Source organism: Sus scrofa, chromosome X (genome assembly GCF_054392235.1).
Source record: "Sus scrofa isolate SSC_HxYL_T2T_F1_AM1 chromosome X, Sscrofa_HxYL_maternal_Yorkshire_Landrace_v2.0, whole genome shotgun sequence".
Lineage (NCBI taxonomy): Eukaryota > Metazoa > Chordata > Mammalia > Artiodactyla > Suidae > Sus > Sus scrofa.
In genome coordinates, this window is record NC_139401.1 from 42,091,164 (window position 1) to 42,113,659 (window position 22,496).

General features: G+C 39.7%; 1 protein-coding gene and 1 long non-coding RNA gene across 2 annotated transcripts in view; one reads left to right on the top strand and one right to left on the bottom strand.

The window, feature by feature from the left end:
* Window positions 1-17,669, top strand: part of LOC146394562 (uncharacterized) — a 965,202-nt gene extending 947,533 nt beyond the window's left edge. Inside the window, exons 9-11 of the transcript XR_014835332.1 lie at window positions 5,154-5,224; window positions 16,881-17,074; window positions 17,244-17,669. The gene's annotated coding sequence lies outside the window, so the exon portion shown is untranslated. The remainder of the gene's footprint in view (window positions 1-5,153; window positions 5,225-16,880; window positions 17,075-17,243) is intronic.
* LOC146394564 (uncharacterized) overlaps window positions 1-22,496 on the bottom strand; it is a 504,529-nt gene that overhangs the window by 65,597 nt on the left and 416,436 nt on the right. Inside the window, exon 8 of the long non-coding RNA XR_014835337.1 lies at window positions 20,725-20,807. This is a non-coding gene — a long non-coding RNA (uncharacterized LOC146394564). The remainder of the gene's footprint in view (window positions 1-20,724; window positions 20,808-22,496) is intronic.

Sequence of the window (22,496 nt, forward strand, 5' to 3'; positions counted from 1 at the left end):
ATTTATGGGTACCAAAGGGGACAGGTGGTGGGGGGAAGGTGACTGGGGGTTTGGGACTGGCATATGCAGTGATGTATCTTGCATATATATATTGCATATATTAAGATAGGGAATGACTGGCCAACGGTGACCTGCTGTAGAGCACAAGGAACTCTGCCCAATGTTCTGTGACCATCTATGTGGGAAAAGAATCTGAAACCGAATGGATGTGGGTGCATATGTCATGGACTCACTTTGGTGTCCAGCAGAAATGATCACAACCTCGTAAATCAACTATGTTTCAAGAAAACTTTAAAAGGGAAACAAGTTCTATTTCTAAAGCAAACAAACTCCTAGAAAAAGAGATTACATTTCTGGTTACCAGAGGCAGGGGTGGGGAAGCGAGAATTGGATGAAGGTGGTCAAGAGAGGCAAGTTTCCAGTTATAAGATACATAAGTACTAGGGATGTACCCTACAGCATGATAAATACCGTTAACACCGCTCTGTGGTATATCCAAAAGTTGGACCGCACCAGGGGCACATGGAGGTTCCCAGGCTGGGAGTTGAATCAAAGCTGCAGCCGCCAGCCTACACCACAGCCACAGCCACACCAGATCCGAGCCATGTCTGCGACCCACACCACCACTCACAGCAGCGCTGGATCCTTAACTCGCTGAGCAAGGCCAGGGATCAAGCCCGCATCCTCATGGATGCTAGTCTGATTCGTTTCCGCTGTGCCACAATGGGAACTCCCTATATGAAAGTTTTTTAAGAAAGTAAATCTGAGTTCTCATCACAAGGAAAATTTTTTTCTATTTCTTTAACTTTGTATCAAGTGAGATGACGGATATTCACTAAACATCGTGATACTTATTTCATGATGTAAGCAAATATCGATGCTGCAGACCTTAAACTCATACAGTGTTGTATGTCAATTATATCTCAATAAAACTGAAGCAAAAATAAATTGTCTATATCAAAAAGATATTAAAACAAATGACAAACAGAAGAAAAATTAAAATTTAAAATGTTTAAACTAATTTCAAATGCAATAAAGTGCATTGTTATTCCTAGTTTTACTTGAAAAACTTAAGGTTTACATATATAGATTGGTACGATTCACATTTTCTGTCCATAATATTAGTTCTCCCGGGAATCAGGAGGCCTGGATTCTAATCCACATCCACCAGTGTGCTAACTCTGGTAAGTTCCTCACCTGCTCAGATGTCTTCATTCTATCATTTAAAGGAAATGGGAGAGTTCTCTCACGGTGCAGTGGGTTAAGGATCTGGTGTTGTCACTGTAGCGGCCTGGGTCACTGCTGTGGCACAGGTTTGATCCCTAGCCTGGGAGCTTCCACATGCTGTGGGTGTGGCCAAAAAAAAATTCTTTTAAGGTTAAAAAAAAATAAAGGAGATGGACCAAGTGATTTCCAAGTCTAACAACCCTCAAAGTCAAATAAATGTAGTTGAAGACATTCATTACAACTTTTGTGTCCATAGAGTGCACTTTCTTAGGAAACTTTCAAATTCAAGTAGTTTGCCCCCTCCTACTTTTTTTTTTTTTTTTTCTTGGCCATGACCACTGCATGTGGAAGTTCTTGGACCAGGGATCAAACCTGCACCATAGCAGCGATCCAAGCTGCTGCAGTGACAATCCTGGATCCTTAACCCGCTATGCCACAAGAGAACTCCAGCCCCATTTTTTCAAGAACATGCTGGTCACATTATATATCTATATTTGAAGGGGGTGGGAAGTGCCACCTTGATATAATCGTCTTTAACCAAAAGAGTTTGAGAAATGGCTTCCCCAGAGTAAGACACTGGTAGATAACGCAGGCAGCAAAGTATAATGGGAATAGCATAATTTAGGAGTCAAGGAGGTGTATGTTCTCTGGAGCACCTTGTAAAATCTAGTTCAGGGGACTGAACCTCATTATCCACATCTGTAAAGTGGAGCTAACGCTGTCTATCATTATATTTCTCTATTAATAGTGATAGCCACCATTTACTAAGCCCACATGCTACATCTGGCAATGTGTCAAATGCTCTACACAATATCTAACTTAATTCTCACAATAAATCATAGCTGCAAGAGGAAAGCTGGGTTACTCTGTGACTCACTGTAGGAGAATGCTGATCTATTGTGCAAAGGAGAACATGTCTCTTGTGGATATAAGACCTCACTTTTGTTATCATAGGGTTCTCTGTGATGTCTGAATACAGACTTTATTGTTACAGCTCAGTGCCAGTAGTATCTTAATGTCCCTTTAGTGCCAAATAATGTTCCTTCAAGGCTAAATCTTATCACTCTTATTTTATAAGGAGTCACTGCAGGAGTTCCCGTCATGGCGCAGCAGAAACAAATCCGACTAGGAACCATGAGGTTGAGGGTTTGACCCCTGGCCTTGCTCAGTGGGTTAAGGATCCGGTGTTGCCGTGAGCTGTGGTGTAGGTCGCAGACGCAGCTCGGATCTGGTGTTGCTGTGGCTGTGGTGTAGGCCGGTGGCTACAGCTCCGATTTGACCCCTAGCCTGGGAACCTCCATATGCTGAGGGTATGGCCCTAAAAAAGACAAAAGACAAAAAAAAAAAAAAAAAAAAAAAAAAAAGAGAGACTACGAATAGTGGGAAACTTAATTCCTGGTCCTATCCTGGTTCTCTCTTTATACCTCAGCTGATAAATATGTATCATAATTCCATTCTTCTTTCTATTTCCATTGCTTCTGAATGTTGCAACCACTTGATCCTTGTCAACCACTCTGTATGATGTCATCCCCTTCAAGGATCTTGCTTATTGGAAGATCCACCAATGTACAGAGGGAATGTTTTCACATATTTCTAAAACTATATGTAATTTTTGGCTTTTCCATCGTGGCTCAGCAGCAACAAATCTGACTAGCATCCATGAGGACGCAGGTTCAATCCCTGGCCTCGCTCAGAGAGTTAAGGATCTGGCATTGCTGTGGCTGTGGTGTAGGCCAGTGGCTACAGCTCCAGTTAGACCCCTAGCCTGGGAAATTTCATATGCCGTGAGTCAGCCCTAAAAAGATAGATAGATAGATAGATAGATAGATAGATAGATAGATAGATAGATAAGTCTATATGTAATTTTCAATTTTACAGAAATTCATTTGTAAATGCAATGGCATTCCAATCAAAATGCCCACAGGAAGTTAAAAAACAGAATGAGGCACGCTAATTCTCAAGTTTTATCTAGAAGACAAATGCTTAAGTCCAGCCACAGCATTTTTGAAAACAATGGCAAGAGACAAAACAAACAGGAAATATTACATGAGTTGTGATTCGGACTCGGAGATTTTATGAGGGAGCCTTCATGGGTTAGAAGCGTGCCAGCAATCATGCTCACTCTAATTATAATTATACGAGCGTTCACGGCAGTAGCTACCATTAGGTCATTATTTACAACATTTTCTTTGCATATGGTAGACAGAATGGCTTATATTTGCTTAAAATATGGCATTAAAATTGAGACATATGCTATTGGCTGCTCACTCAAAAGCTACTTCTTCCTTGTTGCTAAGGAAATCCTGCTTTGGGAAGCAAACACGATCCACTGCAGGAGAAGCAGCAAGCTTGAGGTTAAAAGCCATCATCCTGTTAACGACAGAATTGAAGTGGAAAGAACTCGGGTCCTCAGTACATCATTAAAATGCTGGCCACCTCAGACTACCCACTTCTGGGGTTTTTATTAAATAAGTGAGACTGTGATTATGTTTGAAGCCATTGTAGTCAAGTAGTTATCTATCACCTGCAGCTAAAACCATTTCTAATGGATGGGGTCAGAGGGGGTAAAAATAAACATGCCAAAATACTCTTTATTTATTGAAAAGGATAAGCAAATAAACAAAAATCTGTTGATCCACATGATATAAACAATATTTTTATTGAAAAACCACTGAAATCCAAAAGCACATATGGTGATAAAACAGAGAGAGCCAAGATGTTGATCACAGGGATTAGAAGCAGAAAATTACTCAGCTATTAATTGATTTCCCTGTTTTCTTCATCAAAGTGAATATAATGTTATGAAATGATCACCAGATTCTTCTGAATATTTGTATGGCTTTATTCAATCATTTGTTTTATATATATATATATATATATATATGTAAATATATAGAGAAAATATATGCATGTATATCTATTTATGCAGATCTATTTATAAATATATATAAAACAAATGATTGAATAATTATCCAATAATAAAATTAAAATTATTCAATAATTAAATTATTTTATTCAATAAAATTATTTAATACTTAGATAATATTTTATTCAATAAAAATTATTCAATACTTAAATTGTATTTTAAATATAATTTAATTTCTTCTTCAAATCTGAATGAGAGCCTTGCTGGGTAAAGTCATCTTGGTTGGAGTTTTTTCCTTTCATCACGTTAAGTATATCATGCCACTCCCTTCTGGCCTGCAGAGTTTCTGCTGAAAAATCTGCCAATAACCTTATTGGGGTTCCCTTGTTTGTTACTTGTTTCTTTTCCCTAGCTGCTTTCAAGATGTTCTCTTTGTCTTTAATTTTGGTCAGTTTGATTAATATGTGTCTTGGGGTATCCCTCCTTGGGTTTATTTTATATGGTACTGGTTGTGCTTCCTGGATTTGAGTGAGTGGTTCCTTTCCCATGTTAGGGAAGTTTTTGGCTATTATCTCTTGGAATATTTTTTCTGTCCCCTTCTCTCTCTCTTCTCCTTCTGGCACCCCTATAATACGGATGTTGGTGTGTTTCATGTTGTCCCAGAGTTCTCTGAGACTCTCTTCATTTGGTTTCAATCTTTTTTCTCTTTTCTGTTCTGCATCCATAATTTGCACTAACCTGTCCTCCACCTCGCTTATTCGTTCTTCTGCCTCCTGTATTCTGCTGTTAGCTGCTTCTAATGAATTTTTTATTTCAGTTATTGTATTTTGCATCTCTTCTTGTTTAAGTTTTATATCTTGTATCTCTTTGCTCAGTGTTTCCTGTAAGTTATCCATCTTTGCCTCCAGTTTATTTCCAATGTCTTGCATCCTCTTCAGCATCAACAATCTAAAGTCTTTTTCCTGGATGCTGAGAATCTCCTCATCGCTTAGCTGATTTTCTGGGGTTTTTCCTTTCTCCCTCATCTGAGTTATAGTTCTCTGTCTTTTCATTTTTATAGGTTTTTGGTGTGGTGACCTTTTCACAGATACTACACTCTTACTTCTGGTGTCTGCCTCCCTTGTGGCTGAAGTGAGTATGGGGGCTTGCTGTAGGCTTCCTGATGGGAGGGGCTGATGCCTGCCCACTGGTAGGTGGAGCTGATTCTGGGGCTTAGTCTCTGGATGGGATTAGAGGCATCTGTGTGCCTGAGGGGTCTTTAGGCAGCCTCTTTACTGAGGGGTGGGGTTATGATCCCACCTGGATTGTTGTTTGTCCTGGGGCTTCTCAGCTGCTGACTGACTGACAGGTGGGGCCAGATTTTCCCAAAATGGCCACCTCCAGAGAAAGGCAGCTGCTGAATACTCCCGAGAGCTTTGCCTTCAATGTCCCTCCCTCACAACAAGCCACATTCACCCCTGTTTTCCCAGGATGTCCTCCAAGAACTGCAATCAGGTTTGACCCAGATTTAAATATAATTTAAAATACAGACATAGCACAGATCTTTGGTGTTTCATACATCTTGACAGTTTTACACATCTGAATAATTAGGACCCCAAACTAGACACAGAACTTTCTATCACCTGAGAAAGTTCTCCCAATAGACAACCACTGATTTGATTTCTATCATCATAGATCAGTTTTAACTATTTTAGAACTTTATGTAAGTGCAATAGTATAGCATATGCTCTTTGGGGTCTGAATTCTGTTGCTCAGCATGTATGTAAGATCTATCCATGTTGCTGTGTTTATCAGTATTTTATTCACTTTTATTGCTGGGAAATATTCCAGCATATAATATACCACAGTGCATTTATCCATTTTTTTGGGGGGGGATAGATATTTGAGTTGCTTCCAATTGCTGGATAGTAAGAATATTTTTTCACAGCATGTGGTGTGAAGCCTGAATCTTGAGAACTGGAAAAAAAAATGTACCTTTTGTCTTATTAATAGCATGAGGGCAGCAATAAAGTGAAATATTTTCCTTTCTTTCCAAGTTTTCCTGAAACAGTAATTTGTGAGGTAGGGAAAAATTCCTAGATACACAAGGATTGCCATGAGTTGCCTGAAGAGAAATATATTTGGGAAAGTAATTTAACTTCTCTAAGTCTCAGCTTCTCCTCTAGAAAATATCTTTAAAGTCCTTTGAGTTGTAATATTCTATTCCATTAATCTTATTTCACAAATTAACAGATGCTTTGGGGCAGGGAATTATTATATTGGTAATGGCTATGGATTTCATGGACCAGTGTGGGTGTGATGTTACCATTGAACCTTACTACGCATGAATAGTTACTATTATTTTGGTTTTACAGACTCAAGATGAGGATTCTTTATACAATTTTACTTTCCTGACCAAGTCCACAGAGTATTCTTTACTAAAAGAATTCTGGAAGCTGTTAAACCTAACTCTTGCCAAATATTTTATTTATTTATTTATTTATTGTCTTTTTTTTCCTTTCTTTTTTTTTTCTTTTGTCTTTTCTAGGGCCGCACCCACAGCATATGGAAGTTCCCAGGCTAGGGGTCTAATTGAAGCTGTAGCCACCGGCCTATACCACAGCCACAGCAACACGGGATCCCAGTCCCATCTGTGACCTAACCACAGCTCACGGCAATGCCGGATCCTTAACCCATGGAGTGAGGCCAGGGATCAAACCTGCAACCTCGTGGTTCCTAGTCGGATTGGTTAACCACTGCGCCCCAATGGGAACTCCAAATATTTTAATTTAATTTTCTATTTTTTCTTAGGGGAGAACAGTTATGGTAAAAAAGTTAAACGGTTTTGTTTCCATCGGGTCCACACACTAGCCCTTGGGGCTATAAAGCTTGAGCCTTAGTCACTAAGGATTTCCCTGGGGAGGCCAGTCACTGGAAGATCCCAAGAGCCTGTATTTCTGCCTCCATTTCAGTAGGGGCACAAAGTATGAGTCCCCTAACATCCCTGGATTGCTTTCTGTGCTTATCAATGGCCCTCCAGGGACATGCTTGTGACAGAGTGTCCATCAAAAGACAAAAGTTGTAATTAGAGTCCTGGAGAGAGAAGTATGGGATCTGAAGTCTACTTCTTTTTTACTACATGTAACTCAGCGAAGGTAACTCAACTAAAGATGTTGGGACTCACTGTTATGGCCAAAAGGTGGGGTGAAGGGGGAGCAGATTTCAAAGGATGCTGAGAAGAAATGAAACTTACTAGAAGCCAATGTGGCAGGATTGTCTATGTAGATTTCCGTGTCTGCCTTGTTCTTGCTGGAGTAGGAGATGGGAAAGATGCTAAGGTACTTTGATTTAGTTCTCTCTCCTTGTGGGAGGATCAACAAAAACTCTTTTAAGGCCTAAGATCTTCGAAGCTCCACCTCTGTGGCAGGAAACAGCTAGTCTGTTTTGGCTGGCCTTGATAAAAACCCTTGGTCAGGCCCTTGTAGGGAACATTAGGCCTATGGAGGAATTAAAATTGAACTTCCTTGTAGAGGAGGAGGCGTAGAGAGGCTGGAGCTCAGGCAGGACCTGGCAAGTGGCCATTTACCTGTAACAACCTGAGATACTTATTTCATTAAAACTTTTTTTTCTCTTTTGTCCTTTTAGCCCTGCACCTGCGGCATATGGAGGTTCCCAGGCTAGGGGTCGAATTGGAGCTACAGCTGCGGGCCTACACCACAGCCACAGCAACTCAGGATCTGAGCCACGTCTTCAAGCTACACCACAGGTCACAGCAATGCCGGATCCTTAACCCACTGAGCGAGGCCAGGGATTGAACCCGTAACCTCATGGTTCCTAGTGGGATTCGTTTCTGCTGTGCCATGACGGGACCTCCCTTTTATTAAAGCTCTTTATTAACCTTAGTCTCCTATAAAAATCCAGAAAGAGCTAGGTTTTAGGTATTCTTTTGACCGGAACTCTGCTCAAGTATTCATATTGCTTATTTTGCTCTCTGGGTGTGCAGTGAAATGTGAAATGCTCCCGTCTTTTCCCATACTTATTTAGGCACCAATCTTCATTGGAATCAGAAACCATTTCCACAGGAAGCCTGATTGGTGATGAAAAACTGGGGGAAAGGGTTTGGCTGGAGATAGGGCTATGGAAGGTAAGAATTCAAATTATCAGGGGAAATCTTAATGCAAATTTGAGTGTTTGAACCATAGTAGTTCAGCACTGGAGTGAGAGAATGACATGATCATATTTGCTTTTGTGTTTTTTTTAATTAAAGTGCACTTGATTTACACACATATATACATATACGCACACACACAGTTTATTTTTCTCATATTATCTTGCATCATGGTCTATCCCAAGAGATTGTACCTGTGTGGTACAGTAGGACCTCACTGGCCATCTAAAGGCCATAGTTTGCATCGACTGAACCCAAAATATTTGTTTGTCAACAAGAAAAAGGTAAAGTGAGGAGATGAGTTGGAATAAAAGAAACAGAAGAGGCTGCTATCAGGAGGCTATAGGGATGGGCCAGGCAAGTGATAAGGACTTTCTGGACATAAGGTCAGCAATGGAAAAAAATGATATAGGAGAAATACGTAGAAGGTAGAATTAATAGGGAGTTGATTATATGGAGAGTAAAATACATGGAAAAGTCTAAAATCAAGATGTACTGGAGGGGGAGTTCCCATCGTGGCTCAGTGGTTAAGGAATCCAACTAGGAACCATGAGGTTGCGGGTTCGATCCCTGGCCTTAATCAGGGGGTTAAGGATCCGGCATTGCTGTGAGCTGTGGTGTAGGATGCAGACGCGGCTCAGATCCCGCGTTGCTGTGGCTGTGGTGTAGGCTGGCAGCTACAGCTCCGATTCGACCCCTAGCCTGGGAACCTCCATATGCCGCGGGAGCAGCCCTTAGAAAAGGCAAAAAGACAAAAAAAAAAAAAAAAAATGTATTCGGAGGGGAAAAAAAACATTGCCAGTTTGTAGTTTTGCCAAAGAAAGAGGTTTACTCCCAGTTAGGTCTAGTTTTAGCCACATCTCTCAGCAAGGCATTTTCTACCCTCCCCAGTGGAAAACACTCTATATTGCAAAAGCCTCCACTGTGTATTCATGCTCATTTCCAGAAAACTTGTCTCATGTCCAACGAATGGCAAGAAAAGACATGGGTTTCAGATAACCTTGCCCATCTCTCTGCATCCCTGCTGACAAGAAGTGGCCTAAGGAGAATTTCAGGATTAATCCCTAATGTTTTTTTCTTTTGCTTGATTCTCAGATATACAAGGCTAAGAATTCAGTAAGTAGGAGCATCTATGCACATTTTTAATATTTTCATCTGTATTTTCTATGGAAGTCAGATTCACCAGAGGCACACAATTATTCAATTCCCTTGGAAGGCCTTGATAGTATCTTAGAAGAATCTGTTAAATTCCTCTTACAGGAACCACTAGAATCACAAAGAGCTTCCCTGTGTCCTAGGGCATTTGGTAGTCATTTGTGGTAATGACCCTCTTCCAGTTTTGTTTTAGTTTTTCCCAAACTAAAGGACTCTTATCTCTCTATATAGATAACTCCTGAGTTAAACACATCCATATTCAAAGAAACAAGGTCCTTAGGTGAGAAATGTAAATTACAACCTTCTCTAACCCGCTGACCTTCTCTGGAGTTAAGTGTTAAATGTTCTGGAAGTTAGTTTATCAATGAAACATCACTCATCAATCCTCTAGAGATAGTAGCTTTCGTGCACAACAAGGAGAAGCAGAAAATTGCCAACAAAGACTATTATTGATTAACTAGCTCAAGTCAAATCCCCCAACCTTCCATAGTTCTGAAAATGTGAAAAGGGAATGCTTTTGTCTTAATTTGTGTAAGAATCATAAAAACCATTGAATTGGCTCCTGAGTCCTTTTAACCCAATCCCAATAGTCTTTGTCAGCATCCTCACTTTATGGTATAGCAAGACATTCCAAGCTTAGCTTGCTTGCACATTTTCTGCCCCAGAGCTAGAATTAGGCTTTCCAAAGAACTGTTATTCCCTTTAATGAGAAATGATATGTAGAGACCACAATTCAGGTACTAGAAATACTCATTGCTATTAGATTCTGCACTGTTTCTGGCCTAATTGATCAGCGAGGACCCAAAGTTGCCTTTTCTACAAATAAAAAATGGTAGAACATCAGCAGTTTCATGTAGCTTGATGTACTATTTTTAAGATAAAATACATTAGAAGTTCATTAATTCAATTTGTATTTTATAAGGCTTTTTTTTCTTCAGAGAAGGAAATGGGTAGAGCTATAAATGAAATACAACTGTCCATATATTGATAGTTGTTGAAGCTCAGCAATAGGTACATGAAGGAAAATAAGCTTCTCTTTTGAGTATGTCAGAAAACTTTCATAATATAAAGGGTTTTTTTGTTGTTTTTTGGGGTTTTTTTTGTCTTTTTAGGGCCACACCCATGGCATATGGAGGTTCCCAGGCTAGGGTCCAATCGGAGCTGTAGCTGCCAGTCTACACCACAGCCACAGCAACGCCCAATCCGAGCCTTGTCTGCGACCTACACCACAGCTCACGGCAATGCCAGATCCTTAACCCACTGAGCAAGGCCAGGGATTGAACCTACAACCTCATGGTTCCTAGTTGGATTCATTAACCACTGAGCCACAAGGAGAACTCCCATAATATAAAGTTTTAAAGGAGGTCCTATAGGAATGGTAATGCTAGTGAGGATGTTGAAGATGCACTTCAGCGTTTGAATAGATAAAAACAGAACACGGAGAACAGACTTGTGGTTGCCAAGGGGGAAGGGGAGGGAGTGGGATGGATGGGGAGTTTGGGGTTAGCAGATGCAAATCATTACATTGAGAATGGATAAGCAATGAGGTCCTACTGCACAGCACAGGGGACTATATCTGGTCTCTTGGGATAGACCAGGATGGAAGATAATATAAGTAAAGGAATGCATATATATGTATGGCTGGGTCATTTTGCTGTACAGGAGAAATTGGCACAACATTGTAAATAACTATACATTAAAAAATAATTACAAAATAAATATATAAAAGAATTTGAATTAAAACATTTCATGAAATAAGAGCAGGAAAAATTGTAAAGTATTATATTTGTATACAATGATATTCAAAATGTGTGTATGTATATACTCAATATTAATATATTGAATACTTTAGAACTTAGAAAATTACATCTACATAATAGATACATACATACATACATACATATATATAGACAGGTAGATAGATACAGATAATAATCACAAATCTTTTGGGCAGAACCTTTTATTTAAGGCTCCCAGGTCCTCTATTAAGTAATCACTGCTTATTGAATTCAGAAGACTATTCGTAGTCTGAAGTGCAAGAAGCCTCAACAGGTATTTCTGGAGTTAAACTCATTGGGTATGATATTAATTCCTCCACTTATATTTATTTAAAAGTTTCTAAAATAAGACAAGATTGCATAACATATACCTAGGTGAGAAGGAGAGGAGAACATTTTGGAAATGTGGATCCAAGAATGTGATTAAATGGAAAATTACATATTACCAACTTCTACACTGTTGCTCTATGTGGGTTTCAAATTTATTTTTAAGATTTCTAGTCATCAAAAAGAAAAAAAATTCAACTTAATCAACTTCATAACTAATGTTGACCACGAAATAAAGCTAAACCAAGTTCTGTGGAGAAGTACTGCAATTCCTGGTATTAAGAAAGAAAGGTTCTGAAAACACAACTCTTCTTATCAAGCTAAAAAATTTATGGAGTTCTCATGGCAGCTCAGTGGGTTAAGAACCTGGCTAGTATCCATGAGGATGCAGGTTCTATCCCTGGCCTCGCTCAGTGGGTTAAGGATCCAGCATTGCTGTGAGCTGTAGTGTAGGTCTCAGATGTGGCTTGGATCTGGGTGGCTGTGGCTGTGGTGTGGGGCAGCAGCTGCAGCTCTGATTCAGTCCCTAGACTAGGAACTTCCAAATGCTATGGGTGTAGCCCTAAAATAAATAAATAAATTTTCAGACGTAACGAAGGAGGTTTGAAAAGAGGAAGAAGGTGGTATCTTCATTGCCTGTCATTTTCTAGATTAGAAACCAAAAAATGATGTCTACCTACATTACATTGCAAGCCTCGTCAGTGGGAAGCAGAAGGAAGCAACTTGCCATTGGTCAAATCAAACTCCAAGTGACATTGTAATTACATTGAAATACTGAGGAGGAAAAAATTGTCAGCTCCATGGAAACGGATACAAGAAACTGAGAATATGCGAGCGAATGACTCTTTTCTCTATCACGGAAAAAAAATGAGCTTGTTTTCTTTGTCCCTGAAAATCTGATTTGGTTCTGTTTCTTTGGGCTCTCGCATGGGCTTTTGGTGAATCTGCACCCCACCTCCACCCCTTTTTGGAAGACCAGCCTTTTCTGCTTCAATTTCCTAATTCCCTCATGGCTTTGGCTTTACGTGGCTCTGAGTGCAGCTCAGTTACTTCTAACTGGCTCACCCTGGGTGGATCAAATAGCTATGGGAGGGGAGAGGAGTGTGTATAGTGGGATGGTTTCTAGAAAAAGAAGTGGCATTGTGCTGGCAAACATGCCAAAATGTGTCCACAATGCATCATCGTTCCAAAAGAATAGTGTGCGTGTAAGATTCTGATCTCCAACTGAAATCCAACTCACAGTTTGTGTGTAATTCAGGGAAACCAGAAACTAATTTAGAGGGCCAGAATAAACTGGGGAATATGAGCGGAGGGAAGAACAATATTTCTTCTGAGTCTTGGCTTGTTGGCATAGCAAACACATCTGTTGATAAAAGAAGTTTTTCTTTTCATTTTTTAAAAAGCTCACCCCTAAGGAGATTTTTTGTTTTATTTATTTATTTATTTTTGCTTCTTAGGGCCGCACCCAATGGCATATGAAGATTCCCAGGCTAGGGGTCTAATCGGAGCTGTAGCTGCCAGCCTACGCCACAGCCACAGCAATGCTGGATCCGAGCTGCCTCTGAGACCTGCACCACAGGTCACGTCAATGCCGGATGCTTAACCCACTGAGAGAGGCCAGGGATCAAACCCGCAACCTCATGGTTCCTAGTCAGATTCATTTCTACTGTGCCACGACGGGAACTCCCCTAAGGAGACTTTTTTAAGTCGAAGTATAGTTGATTTACAATACCGTGTTAGTTTCTGTTGTACAGCAAAGTGACCCAGTCATACATATATACACATTATTTTTCTTACATGCTCTTCCATCATGGTCTGCCCCAAGAAACTGGATATATTTCCCTGTGCTGTACAGTAGGAGCTCATTGCTGATCCATTCTAAATGGAATAGTTTGCATCACTAACCCCCAACTACCTGTCCATCTCACTCCTTCCCCCCACCCCGCCCCCGGCAACCACAAGTCTGTTCTCTATGTCTGTGAGTCTGTTTCTGTTTTGTAAATAGTTCATTTGTGCCATATTTTAGATTCCACATGTAAATGATATCATATGGTATTTGTCTTTCTCTTTCTGACTTACTTCACTCAGTATGAGAATCTCTACTTCCATCCGTGTTGCTGCACATGACACTATTTTGGTTTTTTTGTGGCCGAGTAGTATTCCATTGTGTCTATATACCACATCTTCTTAATCCAATCATCTTTCAATGGACATTTGGGTTGTTTCCATGTCTTGGCTATTGTCAATAGTGTTGGTATGAACATAGGGGTGCAGGTATCTTTTCAAATTGTAGTTTTGTCTGGCTATATGCCCAGGATTGAGATTGCTGGATCATATGGTAACTCTATCCTTAGTTTTCTGGTGATAAAAGACATTTTCCAATAAAATGCCAAAAGTAATAAATGAAAAACTCTTCCCAATGCCTCTATTAAGTAACTTTAGCAATCAAGGGCAGTCATTTTAGTGGATATTTTTCATGAGTCCTAAACTGCCAAAGGAAAAAAAAAACCTTTGTATAAAGTTAGTATAGAAAGATTTATCCAGGCAGTTAATGAGGAAGCCATGTCTTTTGATGAATGTGCTTACCATATTATAGAAGAACTTCTTTCTATGAATGCTTGGGATCTATTTTTTGTTTTCTTTTTATAGCCACACCTATGGCATATGGAATTTCCAGGGCCATAGGTCGAATAGGAGCTGCAGCTGGGGCCTACGCCACAGCCACAGCAACACCAGATCCAAGCCACATGTGTGACCCATGCTTCAGCTTTCAGCAACACTGGATGCTTAACCCACTGAACGAGGCCAGGGATTGAACCTGCACCCTCTCAGAGACAACATTAGGTCCTTAACCCACTGAGCCACAACAGGAACTCTGAAAGCTTGGTATCTAATTATTCTCCCAATAATTACAACATATTCGAGTTGAGAAGTGCTTCCTTTCCCAATAGCATATGAAAGATATAGTTGTTCTGAAACAAAGGCCAATATGTAGCACCTGTGATCATATGACGTGGTTAATGTCCACTAATTTGTTAGTTCAGTTAATGACAAAAACGTTTGGATCATTAACAAAATATTATTTTGTAATCAACACTTAACTTTGGGAAGACTGGAAATCTAAAGGTTAGAACCAGATCTATGTGCCCTTTGATGTGATGTAGTAAAAAGTCCATGGTACATATACAGTGAGTTCTTGCCATTTGAATTGAATTGAATTTGAAAATAAGCAGACCTATAGATCTTATTTCTAGTTTTCAGGAAATACAGAGGATAAGAGGACAAATTAATCAAGTCACCATGAAGAAACAGATGCTTCTAGAAGGTGGCACATTCTAAGCATAACTGACCTGGTATTTTTTAACAGGTCACTGTCATGGAAAAAGAAAGTGTGACAGCTGTTGTAGATTATATGCCTTTAGAGCTCTCACAACTAAATACAATGTACAATCCTCAATTAAAGAAACCATCTGTAGAAGACATTTTGGGGACAACTGGAAAAAAATGTGAATATAAAACAGGTATTAGTTGATATTAGGTATAATCGTTAATTTTGTTAAGTGTGATAATGATACTGTGGTTATGTGAGAACATGTCCTCTTTAGAGATGTAAACGGAAGCATTTTAGAATGAAATCTGTAATTTTTTAGACAAAATACTTCAGTAAAAATAGATGGGGCAACATGGCAAAATATTAAGCATTGTTAATTCTAGGTTTTGGATAAAAGAATCCATTACACTATTTTCTTTAAGTTTAAAAGTTTTCTTAATAAAGAATATTTTAAAAGAACCCCAAATTTTATAAGCAATTAAATCCTAATGAGAGAATCAAGATCAGATGAACAGCAACAACAAAAAAATGGGGATCAGATAAATGCTGGAACTACTAGTTTCATTTTCATTCCCTCTGTATGAATTTATGATTTTCCATAATTTTGAGTAAGCTCAAAGGAACATTACAAATAGCTCTGTGATTATATGCTTTCTTCTTCAACTTGCATTACCTTTTTACTTAAAAGGGGAAGGATTATGTTGGTTTCCACTTCCATTATCTTCAATTTCACAAGAATGGAAGGTAAAAACATGGCAGATACCCGAAAATCCTTCGCAAAAGTTAACATGCTGTAAACATAGAGATGCTGTTCTTCTGTTTACTGAAATGTCTGAGCACCTCTTGTGGTTTTGCACTCTGAAAGTGAGTGAGCATTTTTAAGGGAAATCCTGGTTGAGTTCATGGAACTCAGATTTAGTCCGAGGCAGGAAGCCTTCTGAGACCTGAGTTCAAGGCTTTTTGATACGCTGTTATTGTGGTAACTTTCTGATCAGGGGCTTTGCTTTCCTGATGGCAGTTGGACTGAGTTGCTTACTTTGCATTATTGGTATCGTTTGGTCTATGTGTGTTAGAACGGAAGTCATCTGGATATTGTCATGGGGGACCACAGTGGACCTTGAGGCAACAGTGGAGTGGCCTTCATGTAGGCTCCCCCAAGGCCATGAAAGAGAAAGACTCTTGAACCAAATTAAAATGCGCAAATCACGCAGTTCATTAAAACAATTTAAAACACAATGAGAAGCAGGGGGAAAAAAAGATGGGACAGGCTCACATACTTAGAACAGGGTACCCGGGACAAAAGGACCACACTACCTGAATCCTAGGTTAGGCAATGTGCCGAGACCAGCTCAGCAGGATGGGGCTGAAGAACTTAAGGAAAAAAAGTTAACATAAAACAAGACACAGAGACATTTATCTTAAGTAAAGGTGGGAACCGGGGGACTCAAGGTCTCAGGGACCAAGAGTCCTGCCTCAAGAAACCACACTGCTTTTATTGTGCTCTTGAGGATGACGTCAAGCGAAAAGGGGGATGTAGGTGCAAGATATAGGGTTTTTTTTTTATTATTATTTTAAAAGTCACTTAGCTTGTAAATGGTTAAACTTTTTACTCTAAACGCTAGGCATTTAAGAATCATTAGCATTTGAGTTAGCTATCTCTGCATAGCATTTCAGAGAATCCTCACTGTGCTTCCACAAACAGCATGCCTATTCGCGGCAACCCTGTGTGCCTAGGTTTGCACCTTGGTTCTCTTTTCTATATTCTGTTAACGACCACTCATAAACCACTTGGCCATGAGGTTCCCCTTTCTCTTATTCTTTAGAGGACATATCATGCTTGTGCAAATGGCGTGCCAATCTGCACAGGTCCGGCGTGCCTAGACCAGCGCTTTAGGTCTTTGTTCGTCACCGTGACTGTTTCTCAAGCAGGAAGACAGGACAAAGTAAAGAAGGACAAGGTGGAGTTTTCAGCAAAGAGGCTAAGAAAATATTACAAAAACATGTCTCATAATAGCAACGCTTCTGTCTTTCTCTCTCTCTGTGCTGCAGCCATCATCCCCACTGACAGTGTGGTGGTTATGAGAACCAGAGTTGAAGTTCAAGCAGGCTGGGTCACAGACCAAAGGGGACCCAAGCTGGTGGCACACATTACCAGAGAGACACAGAGCAAAGTGCACCTGGCCACAGGTGTGGCTCACCAACAAACCTGCTGAATAGTTATGGAGTTTACCTACATATTCTGGGTAAGAGCAGGTGTGGGGCCAGAATGGGACTATGCTTACCAATGGACAGTTGATTTAGGAAAATGACATAGCTTCCAGGTATTTGTAATGATTATGATGTGGTCTTTCCATCATTTTCTAACTCTCGATAGACTCTTTTTTTTTTTTTTCTTTTTTTTTTGCTTTTTAGGGCCACACCTGCAGCATAGAGAAGTCCCCAGCTTAGGAGTCCAATCAGAGCTACAGCTGCTGGCCAACACCACAGATGCAGAATCTGAGCCACATCTGCAACCTACACCACAGCTCACGGCAACGCTGGATCCTTAACCCACTGAGTGAGGCCAGGGATCGAACTTGCAACCTCATGGTTACTAGTCATATTCATTTCTGCTGCGCCACGATGGAGACTCCTCAATAGACTCTTGATTTTTCCAATCATTCATCGTGTTTCTTCTACCTTTAACATATCTTACAGATTATCAAATTACTATTATTTAACACGTCTTTAGAACTCTATGTCTCTCAAGCTAGTTGTGTACTCATTCTTTGTACTTAACATAGTGTATGAGTCTTGCTACTATGTGAGAGCTTTACTGCAATTTATGCTTGATACTTCTAATAAGTTTTGGCCATTCTGTTTGTTTCACTTGGGGACCACTAGCGGATGAATGAACCCATCTGGACTTAAATGTACACATCTGTAAAATGAAGTGTAGGCAGGACATCCTGGAGACTCAACCTCTTGGGGGATGATCCCCTTCGTGCAGTTCTCATAGGGTTAGATAATCCAGACTATACAAAAGCAAAACAATTTTTAAAAAAGCCTCTCTTTTCCATAGTGGTGAATCGGTCATGAATGTAGAAGGTGTTGCATTTATCATTTTACACTGAGTAATATTTGGCATTTTACAATGATGACAATGACGGCAATGATATCTTACATTGTACCAAGCTACATTGTTAGAGTGCTTTGAGTTAAATTACATTTGCTGATGACCAAAGTAACCATGGAAAGTAAATTACAGAAGGTAATGATGCCACTTTTCAGACAAGAATATAATCAGGGGAGATGAAATGACATGTGCTAATTTCGGGCCACTCACTGACTAGGCCATGTCCTTACAAATAAATATCTTTATTACAAGGGGAGCTAACTCACAGCTGTTTCTATTTTTCTTCAACACATTTATTTTCTGGCTCCGATTCCACATTTACCAAACAAACTTCCAATCTAGAACTTTGTTTTCCGTTTGAGAGCTCAGTGTAGGCAGATCATTCTGGAGGCCAGGATATTATCTAGCCAACTATCTCTTTCAGTCAATATTAGTACACAGACTCTTGATAAACTATAAGTTCAATAGATATAGGGATTAAATGTGTTGGATTATCGATTTATCCTCAGTACCTTGCACCATGCTTGGTGTTTTGTTAGTATTAAACAATTTTTGAATAAATGAATGAATGAACTAATGAGTAAAAAGTCAAAACTTGAAGTAGAAGGCTGAATTTCTTAAGAAATGCTGGAGAGGGTGTAGAGAAAAGGGTACCCTGCTATACTGCTGGTGGAAACGTAAATTTGTGCCACCACTATGAAGAATAGTACGGAGGTTCTGTAGACAACTGAATGTAAAACTACTATATGATCCAGCAATCCCACTCCTGAGCATATAACTGGAAAAACTACAATTCAAAAAGGTACGTGCGTGCATGCACTCATAGGTTCACAGCAGCACTATTTATAATAGCCAAGACATGGAAACAACCTAAATGTCCATTGACAGATGAACGGATCAAAAGATGTGGTACACATATACAATGGAATACTACTCAGTCATAAAAAGGATGAAATAATGCCATTTGCAGTAACATGGATGGAAGTAGAGATTATCATACTAAGTGAAGTAAGTCGGAAAGAGAAAGATAAATACCATATGATATCACTTATATCTATAATCTAAAATATGGCAAAAATTCTATCTACAAAACAGAAACAAACTCATAGACGTAGAGAACAGACTTGTGGTTCCCAAGGGGGTGGCGGAAGGAGTGGGATGGACTGGGATTTTGGGGTTAGTCGATGCAAACTATTACATTTAGAATGGATAAGCAATGAGGTCCTGCTGTATAGCACAGGGAACTACATCCAATCTCTTAGGATAGAACATGATGGAAGATAATACAAGAAAAGGAATAAATAAATAAAAATATATATTTTAATTTTTTTAAAAAAGACAAGAAGACTGAATTTCTCCCTTTTTCAGCGTACCTAGCAAGGCAACTTAGAAACTAATTTAGAAAGTAAGCTCTTCCATATTGGAATGTCTGATGTTTTCTTCCTCTTGGGCTCTGCCTCCCTTTCCACTACCAGCTGGGTTGAGAAGGATCCCAACCTGGTACCAAAAGGTGGCTATTTCTCTCTGGGACTGACACGTCCTGCTGTGACCCGATCAGCCAGTGATGAGTGACACCTGGTGTCATGAATACAGAGACGCTCTTGGAATGCTCAAGTGCACCAACGACCCAAGGTCTTTCTTTGCATATGAGCTTTCTGCATGGCGACCAAAGCTGTCTGAATATAACCCAGTGCCATAAAAATTTTAGGAATAAAATGTATTCACTTTTCTACATTTCCCAGGATGCACCGTATGGCTGGACCAGGATATAAATTGGATTTTTAAAAATACCATGCTGTCCTCAAAACCCCTCCATTGACAAAGCTTGCCAGAAATCTGACTCTTCTTTTTGGCAAAATTCTCTCCCACAAGACTCCAAATTCTCTCATATAAATGATCTCAGGCACCTCATTCCTCCAGTTTCTAAAGCTAAGTTTTGTGCTGAAAAGAGCAGAGGCCCTCTCCCTTTATGCTTTCCTCTATCCTCTCCCACTCCGAATGCCCCACTGGGAACAATCATTTGGGAAATTTGTTTGTGCTTTTGATTACTGATCAATAGCAAAAGATAGCAGAAAAAGTGCTGGGAGGAGCGCAAATTAATACAACTGCTTTGGAAAACTGTTTAGCAATATCTGCTAAAGAGCAACATTTGCATACCCTGTGATCCCTTTATAGGTCTATGCATAAAAGAAATGTATACATATATTTATCAAATGACACATTCAACACTATATATATTTTTCTTTTTAAGGCTGCACCCGCGGCATATGGGAGTTCCCTGGCTAGGGGTCTAATCAGAGCTACGGCTGCCAGCCCAGACCACAGCCACAGCAACGCGGCATCTGAGCCACGTCTGTGACCTACACCACAGCTCACGGCAACCAACAGATCCCTGACCCACGAAGTAAGGCCAGGGATCAAACCCACATCCTCACATGATACCATACTAGTTGGATTCGTTTCCGTTGCGCCACAACAGGAACTCCACATTCAACGATATTATTATGCTATTTGTAATAGCTCCAAACAAGAGACTACTCAAAAGTTCTTCTATTGTAAAGAAAAATAAAACATGTTATGTTCAAACCATAGAATATTTTGTAGCCATGAGAATGAATAATATACAACTATTTATACATAAAAATGGAGATCATTCTCACCAAATTTTGACCGATCGAAGCCACACGCAAAAAGAACATCTACTGTGTTATTCCATGTACACAAAATTAAAAACCAGACAAAACTCATCTGTGTGGTTAGATGTTAGGAGAGTGGTACCTGCAGGGGAGGGTAGTGACTGGGAAGAATACTTCTAGTCCCTTGGAAGCCTCTCGAGTTCTGGTGATATTTTATTTCTTTATCTGGAAAAGAAATTATATAGGTGTGTTCAGTTTGTAAAAATTTAATGGGATGTGCATTACGATTTATGCACTTTTTTGTATGCATAATGTACTGCCATAAAAGTTTTTTTAAAAAAGAGAAAGCCAAAACAAAAAGAAATTTTATTCTGAATGAGAAAATATGGCAGTGAAGACACAATAGGATGAACAATAAATAAACTGAAACGGGTGGGAGTGAAAAAGTGAGAGTCATAACTTTTTATATTTAAATATGAGGTACACTATCTTCTATCTTGATAAGTGACAAAGTGCTTCTCCCCCTCCCCTTCCCTGGTACCTCCTTCCCTCTTCTCTATGTATATTGGATGTGAATTGGGTGTGAAATATCAACCATACGAACATCTTAACATGGCTGTGCACGAAAGACGCTAGTAGCTGGTTTTCAAATACACACAGATACACCAAGAAGCATAAACCAAAGAACAATTGATTAAAATCAAGGTTCTACTGAGACTGCCTATTTGTTAATTACTAATTAACTTTTCCCCATAGAAGGAAAAATGGTGACTGTCAAGTCTCCTGAAGCGTTTATTTGTCCCCTTTCTGGAAGGGAAGGATGCTAAATCACTCTTTATAGAAGACATCAGTCTTTTCCTAAGGAGCAAGAAATCCAGCGTGAAGTGGGATGACATTTTCTTTGTGTTTACTTTGCTGCTTTGCCTGATTAATGTTCTAATGAGAAGAGGAGGGAGAAGCAAGGAGAGCAGCTGGTGTAGAATGGATCAATCAGTCCCAGAACACTCAGACTTCCAGTGCACTCTAGCTCGCTATATATACCATTTGAGGAAGAATGAGACAATTTTGCCAAAACTTCTGCATGGAAGATTAGACTACCCAAGTGTAACTCAAAGAAGTCAAAGACAGGGCTGGTGCAGTTGGAAGGATTTTCTTAGAGTTTCCTAGTATTGACATGCTTCATTTAATATTAAAACTATAAACTCCTTTTTTTGGTCTTTTTGTCTTTTTAGGGCCACACCTGTGGCATATAGAAGTTTCCAGGCCGGGGGTCAAATTGGAACTGCAGCTGCTGGCCTACACCACAACCACAGCAATGTGGGATCTGAGCCGTGTCTTCGACCTACACCACAGCTCATGGTAACAATGGCTCCTTAACCCACTGAGCGAGGCCAGGGACCAAACCTGCATCCTCATGGATGCTAGTCAGGTTCGTTAATGCTGAGCCACGACGGGAACTCCTAAATCTATAAACTCTTTTTGTTTTAATGTATTTTTTTAAATTTTTTCCCGCTGTACAGCATGGGGATCAAGTTACTCTTACATGTATACATTTTTCCCCCACCCTTTGTTCTGTTGCAATATGAATATCTAGACATAGTTCTCAATGCTACTCAGCAGGATCTCCTTGTAAATCTATTCTAAGTTGTGTCTGATAAGCCCAAGCTCCTGATCCCTCCCACTCCCTCCCTCTCCCATCAGGCAGCCACAAGTCTATTTTCCAAGTCCATGATTTTCTTTTCTGAGGAGATGTTCATTTGTGCTGGGTATTAGATTCCAGTTATAAGTGATATCATATGGTATTTGTCTTTGTCTTTCTGACTCATTTCACTCAGTATGAGATTCTCTCGTTCCATCCATGTTGCTGCAAATGGCATTATGTCATTCTTTTTTATGGCTGAGTCGTATTCCATT